The sequence below is a fragment of the Numida meleagris genome, unplaced genomic scaffold, assembly GCF_002078875.1.
Source record: "Numida meleagris isolate 19003 breed g44 Domestic line unplaced genomic scaffold, NumMel1.0 unplaced_Scaffold202, whole genome shotgun sequence".
NCBI lineage: Eukaryota > Metazoa > Chordata > Aves > Galliformes > Numididae > Numida > Numida meleagris.
The window spans coordinates 395933-413338 of record NW_018363819.1 but is presented as its reverse complement, the minus strand read 5'-3'; the positions used below and the strand labels follow the sequence as shown (position 1 = coordinate 413338).

General features: G+C 36.7%; 1 protein-coding gene and 1 long non-coding RNA gene across 34 annotated transcripts in view; one reads left to right on the top strand and one right to left on the bottom strand.

Annotated features, from left to right (window-relative positions):
* Nucleotides 1-17406, bottom strand: part of CNTNAP2 (contactin associated protein-like 2) — a 435310-nt gene that overhangs the window by 47313 nt on the left and 370591 nt on the right. The gene's annotated exons all lie outside the window — the stretch shown is intronic.
* Nucleotides 1-17406, top strand: part of LOC110390793 — a 63318-nt gene that overhangs the window by 37606 nt on the left and 8306 nt on the right. For 8 of the 33 annotated variants that reach the window (XR_002433880.1, XR_002433883.1, XR_002433856.1 and 5 more), the window contains 2 exons: nt 11181-11274; nt 12453-12593. The exons of 7 other annotated variants lie outside the window; for them this stretch is intronic. This is a non-coding gene — a long non-coding RNA (uncharacterized LOC110390793). Of the gene's footprint in view, nt 1-1601; nt 5972-6660; nt 6743-6891; nt 7073-11180; nt 11275-11943; nt 12594-17406 lie in introns of those variants that run through there. 18 more of the 33 variants (XR_002433881.1, XR_002433862.1, XR_002433882.1 and 15 more) reach the window with 10 other exon arrangements.

Genomic DNA, 17406 nt, shown 5'->3' with positions numbered 1-17406 from the left:
TTTCAAGAGATCTCTGTTCAAGTGATGCTGTTTATGAAATATAGAAATGAAAAATAGAATTATGAAATATACACCTGCCTATTAATGTTTCCCATTCAGTATTCGCTGCCCATCTTCCTAATTAACCACCATTTTTTTCCACATGCTCTTTTATTTTGCATTTCAGTTGTTTTCTTCTTTTCTGTTCTCTACTAAGTGTTACCATAACATAAATCTTTTATTCTGTTGATACTGATTTTTTTTTTGTCTGGACTTCTATGGAATTAAAATAACTATTTTGAAATGTTTTCTTGTCATATTGTTCAGGCACCTAGAACAAAAACTTTTCTTGGAGAAAAGATGGTTGGCTCAGGACTCCAGGTGGTGTAATGTGAATTTGTTGACTGAGGTGGAGAGAAGACAGTTGTTTCACACTGAAAGACTTCTTCACAGAAATCTGGAAAACCTGCCTTATATAACTAGCTGCAGATACATCGTGTGTATGTGAAGATTTCTAAGTTAGGAAATCTTAGTTTATTCATCATGACTTCTATGCTGAAATATACTGAAGTACTAACACTTCTGGAATGCTACCAGTTTCCGTCACTCCCCAGTACGCAGGCTATTACCTACTGATCAGAACAATTTAATATAATTCGAGGGCAGAATAAGACATTAAATATTATTTTTCCTTAAAAAATAAAAATTTTCTCTTTCCATCTATACTTCTCCTCAATACTGATAAAAATAAGTACTTTAAATACAGTGTGCTGGTAGTTCCAGCTTTGCCCCACTCACGCATATGACACTATTGAATTGCACAAAGAAAACTGACACATCAACAGATGTATAGTGATGCTGAAATATTCTGGATATAATGAGTTTACTGAACGTAACATCTATCTGTGCACCTGCTAATGTATCCACAACATCTTCCAATTCACTCTCTGTACAAAGTGATGTTTAATTTCCCAATAGGCATTAAAAAATAATTACTAAGGATTTTTGCAGATGAGTCCATCTGAAAACTAAAAACAATTAAAAGAATATTTTCTTACTTTCTTTCCTATCTCCAGGTCATTGCTAACAGAAGTCTGATTCAGGTACCAGTCTAGAGAATAATAGTGAAAACCACATTAAGACTGCAGAAGTTTAAGTTGTAGTAGTTCATTTGTCTGAATAGATAAAAAATTTGTGACAACTTGGTACATTTGCCTTAGAAGTCTGGCTGACATGTGTCACAATTTTATGATTTTTGTTATCAGTATTCCACATCATAACATCATGTAGTGCACTGGGAGTTAAAGAGTTAATGCTCCAGTTCTGTGGATCGTCAATAGCTCTGCATATACCTGCCTCAGAAGAGAATAAGAACTACATACTCAAGAGGACCTTGCATTTCTGTTTTTCATTCAGAGGGAAATATATAATTGTTTGCAAGTCATGAGACACCTCCTTTTTCCCTTCCTGCTCATCTCTGCAGTGTGTGTGCTCCCTAGCTGTCTTGCCTTCAGTATTAGAGTAAGGCCTTTGGTTTTTGGAAACTCTACTTCTCATTTTATTTGATTTATTAGCTTCAATTCCAATTATATTGTGTTATATTTTGTTATCTTGCATTCTGATGTCATATTTAGTAAATTAGTTTTCCTCCTCAGAGGAAAACTCTGTTTTGTTTTTAGGCCCATCTCCCTACCCTTTCTCCTTTTTCCCCTTTCCTTTTCCCGGGGCATGGGTCCGTGGTTCCCCCATTAATCATGGAACGGGCCGAACCAGCCTGTAAACAATTGAAAGTTAAACAGTTAAAAAACAAAACAGTGAGGTTGGAGGTAAGAGCAGGAAACTTTCTGTCAGCTGCTCAAATCCTGAATGTCATTGGAAAGGTAGTACTGAAAAAAAAATCACACAATCCCATACAGCAAGTTTCCCTTGCATACAGAGGGGATAACAATTTGTTACTAACTTTGTTTATGATACTGAAGTACTGAAGTGCAAGAGAGTGGAAATGTGCCAGCACAAAAACTGTTGTAATTTAGAAGGAACAGGAGTTAAGGTAAAGATTCCAGTAGCTATGGGGAAGCTCAAAGGTGACAGGCTGGGGACTGGGAGAAAAATGAGGAAGAACTTGTATACACAAGGCTTTTAACATATCTCTGCTATATTATAATGTGGCTCATGTTTAATTTGCCTTCTAATTTGAGTGAATGCAGTAGTGTAAGAATTATGTAAACAGTAAATTTCTTAAAAATCAACAACGACCTAACAGCCATTGGTAAGTAAGGACTGGGAACAGCCATCACAGAAGTAATAGAAATGGACTCAGTGTGTTCTGTGTGCTTTCAAACAGGCACAAAAGCAATGCAAGAAACAGCTGTGTAAGCAGTACTGCTGGTAAAGTTGTGACAGAATCTGAATCACTGCCACTAATTTCTGATAGGGAAAACAAGGAGGACATATCCTAATTTAATCACAAAATGTTTATCTTTCAAGGTTTTCACTCTCCCTCTCCTTCCATGACCCCCTCTCCCTACTTGTTCCCTAAGAGTAAAGTGGAAATGCAATGCAACTGTAATATATTTTGCTGTACGAGTACAAGATCGAGCATATAATCCTGATTCCAGCAGTTATAAAATTAATGCACTGCTTTCAGTGCATTTCTCAGCAGAAAGGTCTTGGCAAGCTTAGCTGCCAGCCAGGCAACCATTCATTTCTAGGGGGACCACTGTGACAACATTAGGATAACAGCCTTAAGCAATTAAGAAATGTTCTATGTATTTATGGGGAAAAGTCTGGAGGCTTCTGCAGGCTTGCAGGCATTTGTCAGAACTGCTGACTAGTATTCTTCTTCAAAGAGCACCTACCAGTGCAAAATGTCATTTGCTTCTGCTGAAAAAGAGCTAAAGCATCACTTAAAAATACTGCCTTCTCATTTTGATGCAGAAACTCTGCAGGTCCATGTGCATTGTGAAACAACCATTTTGGTTCCTTGTTGTTTGTGGAAACGCTCTTGCAGACTGATGTGGGGACTGAAGAGGCTGCCCAGAAATGTGTCCAGTCTCTGGTGTGTCATGTGGTGAAGCTGAAAAGCAACCTTGACAGAGGAGAGCTTGGTATCTTAGTGAAAAGATGCAATTCTTTAAATATTAAGACTGATCCTCCAAATGGACAGGCTACCATTTTCTGAGTTGCAAGGGTCTTATATCACTTTTAGGGGAATGGACATAGGAAATAATTTGAAGAGTGAGAACTATTTTGAAGATATCGGATATCTTCAAATATTTAGCCTATTCAGTGATCTGCTAGGTAGATTACCATGGAATAAAGCCCTGGAGGGAATAGGGGCCCAAGAAATCTGCTTGTTATTCAAGAATCACCTCCACTAAAATCAGGAGCAGCAAAACCCAATAAAGAAGAAGTCAGGCCAAAATGCCAGTAGGCCTATGTGGACGAACATGGGCTCCTGGACAAACTCAGACACAAAAAGGAAACCTACAGAGCATAAAAACAAGGATGAGTAGCCTGAGAGGAATACAGAAACACTGTCCAAGAAGTCAGGGGTTTAGTTAGGAAAGGTAGTCTTGATAGAATTGAATCTGGCTCTGGGATCTGATTGAGAACTGAGGGAACTGAGGGAACTGGCAGATGAAGTTGCATCACTTTTGAGAATTTGTTGTACTCCAATGATGTTTCCAGTTACTGGAAAAGTGGAAACGTAGCCCACATTTTAAAAAAGGGCAACAAGGAAAATCTGGGAAATTACAGGCCAGTTATTCCCACTTCCGTGCCTGGCAAGATCATGGAGCAGATCCTCCTGAAAACTATGCTAAGGCACATGGAAAACAGGGAGGTGATTGGTGACAGCCAACATAGCTTCACTAAGGGCAGATCATGCCAGAGAAATTTGATAGGCTTCTACAATGGGGCTATAGTGTTGCTGGATGAAGGAAGAGCAACTGACATAATTTACCTGAACTTGTGCAAAGCATTTGACAATGTCCTGCATGACATCCTTGTCTCTAAACTGCAGACATGGATTTGATGGATGGATCACTCAGTGGAAAAGAAATTGACTGGATAGTCACACTCAAAGGGTTGCAGTCAGTGGCTCCATATCCACGTGGAGACCAGTGATGAGTGGTGTTCTCCCATGCATTAGTATTGTGACTGGTGCTGCTTATCATCAGCAACATGGACAGTGGGATCAAGTGCACACTAAGCAAGTTTGTTGACAACACCAAGCTGTGTGATACATTTGACAAAGCAGGAGGGCATGGATACCATCCAGAGGGAACTTAACTGGCTTGAGAAGTGGGCATGTGTGAACCTCATGCAGTTCAGTAACGCCAAGTGCAAAGCCCTCAGAAAGCCAATTGTATCTGGGCTGAATCAAAAGCAGTGTGATCAGCAAGTCAGGGGATGTGATTCTCTTGTGAGACCCAACCTGCAATACTGCATTCAGTTCTGGAGCACCCAGCACAGGAAGAACATGAATCTGTTGGAGCAGGTCCAAAGAAGGGCCACAAGGATAGTCAGAGGGCTGGAGAACCTCTCCTCTGAAGAAGGGTTAAGGAAGTTGGGCTTGTTTGCTTTTAGACGAGAAGTCTCCAGGGAGACCTCATTGTGGCTTCCCTGTACCTAAAAGAACCTACAGGAAAGATGGGTAGGGAATTTCTACAAAGGAATGTAGTAATAGGGCAAAAGGTCCTGGTTTTAGATAAAAAGAGGGTAGATATAGATTAGATATATGGAAGAGAATATTCATGATGAGGATGGTGAAGCATTGGAGCAAGCTGTACAGAAAAGCTGCGGATACTTCACGCTTGGAAGTGTTAAATATCAGGTTATCAAACATATTTACCCAGATATATCATATTGTTTGATATCTTTTATATGTTATTCATGACTCAAATATTTGACAAAAATCACTTACTAGCATTTCGGACATCAATTTTATAAAAACAATAACAACAAATAAAAAAATTACCACAGATGAGGTACAGTTAAAATGCATGAAATATGTCCCCTATGAATTAGTGTAAATGCATTATTTTATAGGTGTGCTGCAAGGGGAAGGAATGTAGTATCTGCATTTTATTGTTGAAAGCATAGACTAAGACAGTACTATGAGAAAGTAATAATACTGAAACGAGAAAAAATGAGAAATTATTAATGAACTGTCCTCTTAAATAAGTGGAAAAAAAAGTCTGTCTTCAATTTTCTCCTTAGAAATGCACCCAAGAACTGAAATGTAACAATCAGGCAACAAATATTTTATAAAAAATGATCTAGAAAGGAAAGCAGGTAAGTCATTTAAATCACAAAAACTTGACTATAGGCCACCGGGCACAGAGCAGCATTAAGCAGAAGTACTTGAGCTGGCTCAGATATGAGAAGCAAGTTTAGCAGAGATTCCCAGCTCTGTTAATTATGTGGGTGACATCCTTCTCAAGGCACCTTGCCCAGTGCCATCACCTCTGCTGCAGTTCATTGTGTGAACTATCACAGTTTCTTTTCCAAGGTCTGCATCTCTGGTGGGAAAACAGAGATTTTCAGGTTTCCTTCATGATAGAATTTGGTCTCCAGAGGAGCACAGGGTGTCAATGACACGGTAGCCATGATGTGAACATGCTGCCAGGTTGGTACCCAGATGTATCTATATGGCTCAGCACTGCTGCTGAGCTGCTTTCCTATCCTTCTTTTCTTCTGTCTCATCCACGAATACCTGATGGATGAAGTTTTCACTGCTTGTACCATGTCACCTCTTCCCACAGTAGGTGGTCCTGCAGCTGCAGGCCATCTTTCACCATGGCCATTAAGGCAGTGTGGGCTCCTACAGCTTCTACCAGCTTTCCCAGCTCTTTGACCCTGAGACCTTCACTCTCCAGAACTTGATTAGTTTTGGGAGATTTGATTGCTGTCACGAATCTCATGGCTTTAAAAGGCAGCCTGCTTCATCCAGATGAATATTCAGGTGGAGATGACACTGAAGTTTCTGGTAGGAAAAATAACCCTACAAAACTTTACAATTCATCATCACTACCACTTGATGTTTCCCATGAGTGGAATAAATATTTTCCAAATACAGTGATATAATGTGGAGTAATTTCCCCTTCTGGATTCTTTCATGATTAAAACTAAGAAACTTAACTTATACATATTAAAATCTATTTATATCACACAATACAGTCTTTATTATCTGAATCACTTATCAAAACACAATGAATAGAATCAAATTCTCAAAATGGTTTATTCAGATTTTTGCCAAATCCAAACCATACTGTAGCTGTTGACTGCTATATGTGAGCATTTTCTAGTTTTCTTGTTCAGTATATACAAAACTTTCTACTGAACTCTTTCACAGATTAGTGCATTAAAGTCTTAGTAGAAACTCTTAACATGAAAACAGCATAACAAAAATTACACTTAAATTTAACCTATTAGTTATTTTAGCAATTATGTTATTTCAGCAAGTTAATGAGCATTAGTAGCACTTCTGAGAAATAATATGTCTGTGTTAGGGGGGTGAAATAACTGATAGACAATTAAATTATCTATCTACATCTAATTTATAAAAGCTGTTGTTCAAGGAATAAATCTTCCAACTGTCAGTTTCCTTCTGTACTACTTCAATGGTATGTGGGTGAATATTAACATAAACTGAACAGACCTTATCATGAATTCTAGGACAGTACAGATGACTGCACGAGTATTAGTTTTAAATCCTTTAACTAGTGGCTGGAATGCTCACAGCTCATCTTTTAAACTGGTAAGTTAAACTGGATAATTTTAAGATTATCCAAACTCATTTAACTGTCTCCCTTCATGTACTCTTTTATTGTATTGCTTTACAGATATTTCCAGGAGAAAAAAAAATAAAATTTAAACATGCCTTGCAATTCTTTTATTACATTCCAGAGATCTAAGTCTTCATTATCTGAAACAGGAGGCATGTACCAAAGAACACCATTCATTTTCTCTTATCCTCTTTTCTAATACATCAGCCAATAACTCCTAGCTTAAGGGCCACAGAAGTCCTCAGTGGCTACAGCTGTATTTGGGAGTAGAGAAGAGCATCTTCCTGACTGTTGTGAAAAAGGTATTATTGGCATTATTAACCTCCCTAAAGTGTAGTGTTCAAAAGTCAAAAGTGTTATTTAGAATACATGGTGAGTAGTGTGTCTACTGTAGAAGTCACTCAAAATAGAACAGTTTGAAGGTAATTGAAATTATTTTTAAGCATGATAAATCACAGATCTTATTACATTAAGTTTTATTAGTGTCCTATTTGTCCATATTTATAGTAAGAGAGCAGAAAAAAATATTGCTAGTGGTTTGAGTGAGTAATATCAGAGATGATTAAGAAACTTTCAGCAAGATACAGTTATCTGGTTTTCTATATTCCACAAAGATGAAACACAGATGGGCCTTTGGGCTACACTGAATCAGGAAGGAGGAAAAGGAATGTCTCTATGAACAAGCAGAAAAAATGTTCTTGGCTCAGAAGAATGTTTTTCTACTTGGAAAAGTGTATTTCTTTAGTGAAAAAAAAAGCATAATAAAAAATACTCAGACTTCTAGTACTGTTACATATATAACAGTATATTTACTGAATACATATATAACAGTATATTTACTGAAGTATATTACGTAACAGTACCTGTATATTACCTTCAGTATTAACAACTGAGCTTGAGTTTTGTTCATTGTTTAGTTCATAACTGGGAGAACAGGACCCACATTTCAACAGGAACAACGTGTGGCAATTTAAAGTTATCTATGTACTCTCAAGCAGCTTTTTCAAAAGATTTCATGGGAGAAATGATAAAGAGAAAATTAGGCAGTAATTTAGTCTTAAAATAATTAATTACAATCTTTTTGTCATCATCTCATTGTCAGTTCTTTATTCTGCTCCACTGTTCCAATATGTGTTATGGTTTATTAAACTTTTTGGACTTCATTTCCATTTTTATTTCACTGGGTAATAGAAAAAGAGAGTGCTTTACTGTTGAAGTAGTCTTTCTGAGAGGTAAAATACAAGTAAAATTTGGATTTGCTTAAGAGAAAGTAAAACGGTTTGAAAAGCTGTATTTGAAGTTCATGTCCCTCTGCTTCTTGCACAGCTTTTGCAATCACTCAACTTCTGTACTTCTAGACTCAGATCAGCTCCAGCCAGTGATATAATTTTTGGTCTTCTGATTGGGTGCTGCTTTTTCCTGTGAGCTCTGTATTCTCTTCTCATAATAAAAGGGATACATTATCAGAGAGTCCATTAACCTTTTGCATGTCTGTTATAATCTCTGATTCTCATCTTATGTTACCCATGTAAAATGGAAACAGAGTTTGTAATTCCTAGTCTAATCAATGCATACATAGCAGACTATTCCCATCTTCGTTTGTTACATTATTGACTGTCCTGAAAAAAAATCCTATGAGAATATAGAAGTAAGCATGAAACCAAAAAGAGATTGCCATTACCCAAAGGATGTGTGGCCTGTTAACAATTTTATGTTTGTGAGTACTTACTGAGTGAAAAAAGTACACGTTTTCAAGGTGCTAAACTGAAATCACCTCAGATTTGGCAAAAAGAGAACAATACAACAGCTTGATGAGTTATGCTGTTACCCTGTAATGGCATTGTATCTGAAAATGTCTCACAATATCAATATTTTGGAGGTGCCTCATCATCTACAACTCAAGAAATCTTTTATAAATAATACTGAAAGACTTTTTTGAAGGGATCATTCTAGCTCAGTTGTTTTAAGATTCCATTTTTTTTTTAACACTATTCATGACAAACTTTTTTCTCTTCCTGGACATTTTTGAAGAACTATGTTTTTTCCCACTGCTTTCTTTCAGTGGATTCCTACAGTCTGACATTCTGGTAGCTGAAAATCACTGTGAGAGATTTGTAAGTTCATGTAGTCATAAAGGAGATCTTTCTGGAAAGTGGTGTACATTTATGGGAGAAGAAGTAGCCCTTTCTAAAAAGATAACGTTAATTTATTCCTATTGTATTTAAATGGGGTGGTTAAGAACTAGGCACTGTACTGTTGGGAAACATTGCATGCCTGGTAGCGCGTAGCTGACTTTTCTCAAAGATTTACGGTATGACCTTAGATAAGAAGTAAGCTGTGTATGTGTGGAATTTAGTGCTTGTAGTGCTTTTAATTAACAGCAGGTGCTGTGCTCGAAAATAGCCTGGGAAATGATATTGTTTTGAGACACTTCTGAGATCTGTGGGGCACCTATCTTGTAAACAAGTATGCTATATAAGGAAGGGCTGCTGCCCTAATAAACGAAGCTATTTGAACTCACACTGAGTTGCTGCTTCCCACGTGGGCGGGCGGGGGTTTGTCTTTTCCCCTTGCCGACTGTCGGGGTGACCCTGTGTCCAAGTGTTTCTCTACACTGTACTGCAAATTAAAAAGAATTATAATGGCATATAAACCTGAGGATCACTAACTGTTGTGGTCAATGGTATGGTACTTATACTAATATGTCTGATTTAATATCAGAATAAGCAATCAGATTGCAACACAAGGAGCCATTAGTGGTATAGATTGCGGTGTAGGAAACCTCTGACTCTAATTCAGCAAGTTATTTAGAAACATTTTTGAAGCTGCTAAAATTACTCTAAAACATACTGAAATGAAAGACCATATTTTTAGATGAAAAAAAGACATGGAAAAACCATTTCAATGCCTCTATCAAATAAAACATCCACTGTGGGGGAGATTTAACAACAAAGAGCCCAACAGACTCTGGTAGATCTTATCTCTATGAGACCTCCGGAGTCTGGAGACAGGGCTAAGGTGTAAACAGAATACTCTATATACAGCTAATGTGGTCACTTCTGGGACAGTTAAGCAACCCTTTGTTTGTTATCTACGTTGTTGTGAAGAACTTAAGGATAATTAACCGTGAGTGGATTTACTGCTTACGAGTGAAGGATATATAAGGTGTGTGTAAAACACAATAAAGAGAACTTGCTATTCTGAAGACTTGCTATTCTGATGCCACACTGACTGGGGGAATTCTGTAACGGACCAAGCGCCGACAATCCACCAGAGAAATTTTCTACGTCCAAATCTTTTCAGGAGCAAATTTCACCACAATATGCATTTTCTGCTGAATTTAGATCATTAATGAAAAGTGTTAGCTGCCTTAGACTTGTGAGGGTCCAGTTTCATTGTTACCCACCAAAAGTCATTCTTTTCTTTTGTGACTCAGAAGATAATCTGAATTATTAAATTAAATTTTCTTTTTTATTTCCTTAGATATTTAAAGCCTACTTGTTCGACCTTATTTTAGTTGCTGGTAAACAACACTCTCCTTCACCAAGGAGTAATATCCTGCCTTCCCCACTTTAGTGACTTTCTGCCATATTTTGACTTGAAAATTTATCAGTCTGAAGTTTGTCTGAAATATGTTTTACCAAATATGAAACTGCAAATCAAAAACATAGATGGTGCAAACATTTAAATAAAGTGTTTGTGTGTTTTGTTACTGATGGCTGAGATACAGCAAACCTCAGTGGTTTTGGGTTGACTGATTCCCAGTGTTTATCTCCTAGGCATATCTTAATACTAGGCAAATAAAAAGGGTCAACCAACTCGTGCTGAGTATTGTCAGGACTATAGTGCTCTGGCAAGTTTTAAGCTAGATCACTTTTGTAACCATGATGCACGTTGTTATCTACAGCTCAGACATGGCCAAAGCCATTCAAAATGGAACAAGCTATCTTTTGAATTAGTTCCGTCTCAGTGGCAATTAACAGTGTTTTAGCTGTTCCCTGAAATATGCAGATGAAGAATATGTTGCTGTGCCTATCAGAAAGCATTTATGTAAACAGTAAGTGTGTAGCTTGAAAATGTGATGGATGGAAACACCTAAAAGTCTTAATTAAGCTGATGGTTCTGTAATTCAACTAATGAGAGCATTTCTTTTTAAAGAAATACAAAATATCCTACAGTCAAAGGTCTGACTTAATGGAAAAATGTGAAATTATTTCCGATAATGTATTTCTTTCTATTTTATTCTTGATGATAGGATTTGAGCAAATTATTCGCAATGAATAGTTAACCCATTAATTGTTACTTTAATATAAAGTACCTCTAAGAAGATTGTCTCTTCATATTTGTCCATTACTTAATATTGTTTGAGAATATGTTTACTTTATGTTACTAAATCTTATTTATATGCAGAACAGAGGAGACTTTTCTGATACAGAAAACAGAGGCAGAGATTGGCCTTGTTAGAGAAAATGATGTGAAATCCAAAGAATTATGCCTTGACATGGTGAGGATTTCCTTTCTTTTTCCTCTTCTTTGTTTTTTTTTTCTTTTTTAATTTTAATTTAATTTAATTTAATTTAATTTAATTTATTTATTTTGGCCAATTCCATCTTCCTATTATCTTAGGAGAGATCTATTTTGATTTTTATTTTTTCCTCCAAATACATTTGGAGAAAAATAGTAAAGTTGTTTCTTTCCACTTTAGGTATACCTTTGTCTTTCTATTTCCAGACTGCCTAACACTTTGTTTTATGATACACAAACCAAGGTGCTCTCATGTCTCTGATTTCACTGTCTATGCTATTATAATTTTATAGGGTCAGCAGCAGATTTCACTAATGTCCTAGGAGATCTCAGTTTGCTCAGTTTCCCTCTCTGACCTTTTGGAACAGCTGTATTTGAAATAGAATAGAACGATGTACAACCCAGTAAAGGTGAAAAGATTTATCTCTTCCTATAATAAGGAAAACTTCTATAGCAAAGACATGCTACCACAGTGAAATACATAAGTTAGGAAAAGGTCATTTTAATTACTGAAGTTTATTTTTTTTTTAAATTCAATTACTTTTAATGTTGTTATCACATGGTTTTGCAAGTCAAACAAGACTTATGCCTGTTCAAAATGGAGTAAACTGTATATTTACAGTCTCCTCATTTATTTTATTCTTTTCAGGACCAACATATGCATACTTTGCACATAATGGAAGAGCTATGGGAATATTGTCTGCAAAGTTTTGCAGAGTGACTTATACAGAACAATTTTCAGAGACATCTTAAAGCTTAAAGAAAAAAAAACTATAAGAACAATGAGACTTAGGCATCCTATTACGCACTGGTATGAATGCTAGAATAGCATTAAATAAAAAAGGCAGATAACCCTCTGGAGCTGCGGAATCACCACTGAAGGTGTAAGGACGAATAGTCAGTGAAGTCTTTTTATAGAGAATACTGCAAGGAGGAAGTGCAAGGGCAGTCACCAGCTACAATGTACAGGACTGGCTGAGAGATGAAATGACCTGAAGAGTGGAAAGTTAGTGGGGGGAGACAGCTTGAGGTGATGCACTAAGCTTTACTCTACATTTTGAAGAGCAATCCTGGCTGTACTCATGACCACAGCGATTACCGTAGCATCCAATTGAGTCCAGCTTTTTTGTGGTCTGCCTTTCTGTCTCTTTGGAGCAGCCAGATGGTCAAGGAGCAGCAGCTGAATACTACAAGATACTGAAAAATTGAGAGAAGTTGCAGCACAAGTGAGCAGAGGTGAACTATATCAATGAAAATCTCTTGGCTTCACTCCACTTCACTCCAGTTTTTAAAGAAAAGGTAAAATCCACTGGGCAACCCTGATTTCTTCCACAGCAGTTTTTGAGGTGGAACTGGCATTTCTAAGTGCCTTTATGGCCTCCTCTCTGATGAGAGGCTTGTAGGTGGGGGGGTTTTCCTTCCTGCATACAACTTATATATCTAATTTCTTGGCAAAATCAGGTAAGTCAAAACTCGTGGTCTGAAAGAAAAAAGTATGTAAATTTTGTTTTGGTTCTTTTTTAACTGGAAGAGCTGTGGAACATTTCAGTCACTGCCAGAAACACTGCAAGGAGTAAGATATGGACAGACAGATGGATCTGAGGCCAGAGAGATGAACAATATTAAATCCCAGGGGAGTTATAACCAGGATAATGCAGGGTTGGTGTGGAAGCACTTGGTAGACAAGAAGGGAAGGTGTCCAGATATTGTATCTTTGTGTGATAATTAATGCGTGAATCATGTAGGGGAAAGCGTATATTTAATATTCAGCAGCTACTGTCGCAGAAAGGTTCCTAATATGACAATATTCGTATTTACTCTCCCTGAGATTACAGTGCTGAACATCAGTGCTGACGATGAGAAATGAAGTTGCAGGCAGAGTTACTTTGAAGTAAGTTAGTGGATGAATTTACGACGTGCTAGCTGTTTTCTGCTCATGATCTGTGAAAGTATGATAAACTACCTTGCACTCAGATTAGCTGTCAAAATAAAGGAGAACTGCAGAGCCAACTCAAGCTGTGGAGCCCTTGCTGCCACATTGTTGATGCATATAATGAGTGCTAACCTCATTATGATCATGAGGTAGAAACAGATACGTGTCAAAGATGTATAGTAAAAGAATACTTTTACATTACATTCATAATTTCATATGATATTCATAATCTATTTATGTTTCAGAATTATATTCTAAGTGCTGAGCAAGTTACCTTGCAGCATCAGAGACCTAATTCTAAACTGGTATTTGAGTAAATCATTACTTTGTTTGATGTTAACTTCATATCTGACTATGGAAACATCAAGCAGCATACTCAAACTGTCGATGATAATGTTCAGGTCCTGTACAGATGTTTTCCAAGGCTATCAAAACACTCCTTCTGGAGATGGTAGATGTTCTTGAATTGTACATGTTCTTGAATTTAGTACAAATGTCTAAACAGTGCATAACACCAAGGAAATAACACATCTGAAAATAAGCCTTCTACATCTTCTTTTTGAGCAATCCCTGTTCAGAGAAAAGACATTCCTGAGTTGATTTCCAGAATCTCTCTTCAGTTAAAGAGCATTGTCAGCTGCTCTTTTGTCATGGTTTTATGATTTTTGGTTATTGGTATTCCACATCATAACATCATGTAGTGTGTATACCTGGTTCTCAGAAGAGAAGAACTACTGCATTCCCCAGAGGACTTAGCTGCCCTGTTACCATTTTCTGGTCAGAAGGAAAGATAAAACTGTTTGCAGATCATGGGACGTTACTTCTTCTCGTCCCGTCTCTCGTCCTGGCAGCATCTCACTCCCCAGCCGTCTCACCGTTGGTACTAGAGTCAGGCCTACTTTAATTTTGGACACTCCCTCTCATTTTATTGCATTTATTAGCTTAAATTGTAATTATATTGCATTATATTGTGTTATTTTGCATTCTGATATCTTATTTAGAAGATTAGTTTCTCCTCAGATCATTGCTGCTGTTTTGTTCTTAGGCCCATCTCTCTACCCCTTTTTCCCTTTTCCCTTTCCCGGGGCATGGGTCCGTGGGTCCCATTAATCATGGAACCGGGCCGAACCAGCCTGTAAACCATTGACATCTTTGAAGCAGAGCTGCAGACTCTAAAGTTTTTTCTCTTTTTGCAACTCTTTCTGGAAGTTCCTGAGAAACACTAGGGTAAGGCAAGGGTGTTTAATGGACTCTACAAAGCTAGTTGAAGTTCTGAAATCATAATCTGTATGTACTATAGAAGATGTACTATGTTGATTGTTTCCAAGGGAATATTTAAGTGTTTTTGAAATGATATCATTTGGTTTGGAGTGGTTGGTGGAGATGGAATACAAACAAGGTACATATTACCTTTGCTTCCCTACTGTTTTCTCAACAGCAAATCTAGTCTGATATCAATGTTTCTGAGCTCTAAGAAACCCTCAAAACATTTCTGTTCAGCAGAATGGTATTTTTACAAAATCATGTTGAATTGTGTAGTTAATTCTGTAGTAATCCATATTAAAACTTAAAGAAGCACTCCACTTTCATTTAAATAATGCAGTACAGACTATCTACAACATCAGTTCTCTCTGTATAAAGTTCACATAACAGAAATTGCTGTAGGTCTCCAAAAAGGATGTGAAGACAAACCTAAGTGTTGCATCCAAAACCACAGCACTTAGAAGGAAAAACGAACCTCTGCTTTGTGCTGACTCAGTAATGAGTCTCAAGTTGCAGCACAAATGGGAATTTAGATTCAGATCTGAACTGTGACATGCAATGCATCATGCCATATTGTTAACTTTTTTTCTCTTTATTGCTAGTCATCCTGATAGCTAGCTTCTCCCTCTTACCATGTCTATGTCAGCCATCAGAGCCTAAGTATGTTTAAATAGCAGATTAATCACCTTCCTTGAAACATTAACTATTCCCTTCTGTTTTATTTACAAAATCTTGCATTTCTCTAGTACTTTTATTACTATACATTCATGTAAAACAAGATTGTTGATTATTTATCTTCTTCATCTTTATTTCATACCTCAAATCAGAAATTTGTTTTGCCTGTGTAAGAATGCTATACATACTGAAAACCTTTACAGTTTCCAGAAGACTGGACATATTTTCTATCAGTGTTTTTAAAGTTAGTGAAAAATTGCAATTTCTGGAAATTATTTCAGGAAAGCAGAAAATACCTCAATTTATAGAAGAAGAAATACTCCTTGATTGCTACTGTAATTCAATCATTTATTTTTGTTTCTAGCCTGACTATCCCAATTTATAAAAAATACTATAAACAGTAACGAGGCACAGAAATATTTCATGATAATCTTTTAAATCAGCCATATTTTTGTAACACCTAAAGCAGAATGGTGCTACATTGTTGTAGGTATTATACACATGATCATCACTGATTGGCAGCAGATGAGCTAGCACAGCAAACCCAGCTGCAGCAGAAGCTGCTGCTCCTATGCAAATAACCCTAACAAAATGGAAATAAGGCAGGCAGAAGACCAGTTCCTTAGTAACATTGTTTCAAAGTACTCTTCAAAATTCATCTGTTTCTAAAAATAGGCCCCTGCCATCAAATAAGTATTGCATACTACGGGAATAACAGAAACTGAAAGCAATCGATGCCAAACTAGCAGTGAAATATGAGGCTACTCCCATATCGCACATTTAGAGAATGTAGTTGCAGATGAGCACAAATTGTAAATTGATGTATGTATCCAGAAATTCCATTGGTGCTCTGTGCCACTGAAATACGTCTAGCCAATATGATGTGACAATTAGAAGGTTTAAAGATACTGCATCTACTTTGCTCTTCAAACTGCTGAAATGGTATAACAGTGTTAACTGTGCTCTTCCCTCATTCAACATTACACTGAAAGTTCCATAGTGAAGGTGATTAATAGTGGTGGTTAGCTGCACAATAATTTTACACCGGGAAATCCACGTTTCTGAAGATAAATACAAATTTTCTTTGATGAAAGGAATACTTTTTTTTGTTGGTTGGTTGGTTTGTTTCTTCAGTATGGACTTGCTCTTTTACTTAATAAAATATCCTATTCTGCAAAAGACAATGAATTGAGAAGATTAACCAAAAGACTCTTAATCCCTCATACTCCCAAACTTGAAAAAATAATCTTAAACATTTAAAAAATGAAGAAATAAATCCCAGGGATAATAGGATATACAATATATAACAAATTATACAGCTTATAACAATAGAAATGGATGAAAACATGAAACAGAGATGCAGTTTTATGAGGCTTAAGATCATAAAGAAGCACAGAAAAACAGGGACATAATCTACTTATAAATTACTCCATCAAGATATTGCAAGACCTTTGGCTGTTCCTGATCCTTAGTTAGCAGAGGAACTGAAGGTGATGATCAGCATTTGCTGTGATAATGTTTCCTGATGACAACCTTCAACTGTACCACATGTATTCCATTCCAAGCCATTCTATGATTCTATGCATTTATAGGACAGATATTATCAGGACAGCTGTTACTCTTTCAAATGTTAGATTTGGAACTTGCTTTCAATTTCTCATTTCAATGTACCTTATTTATAAAGAGTGAGAGGAATATAAATTGTAGGTTTCAAAGTATTTAAAACTTCCTTTATTAGAATAAAATTATATTTAGTGGCCTTAACTATTATTTTTCCTTATATTTCTGTATTCTGAAAAAGCCCTATGAATCCTACAATCAGGCTCTTGAGATTACCAGGGTAAATATGGGTATACTTTTGTTACCAAATTTCATCTTTGGTAGGATCCAACTGAAATTGTCATGGGATTCTTGAAACCCTATTTTCAACCACGCACATAACTTTTTGAAAATGAGCAAATAATGTGAGTTGTCTTGGATCTAGCTCTGTAGGAACAGAACTGAATCAATAACTCATTTTATTTGGATCTATGAGATGGTTATTTCAGTAACTACACTTAAACAAGTAGCTTAGATGTAAAAGCTTGAGCCATGACCCATCTGAGCCACCCAGCTCTTGCAGCCCTTTCATTTTCTAAGAATATCCAGAAAAAAATTCCAATCAGTGTACTTAAATGTAACAAAGAAATCAGCATTTGGACATGGTGTGGTGTTGGAGGTGGTACTATGTTGTGCTGTGAA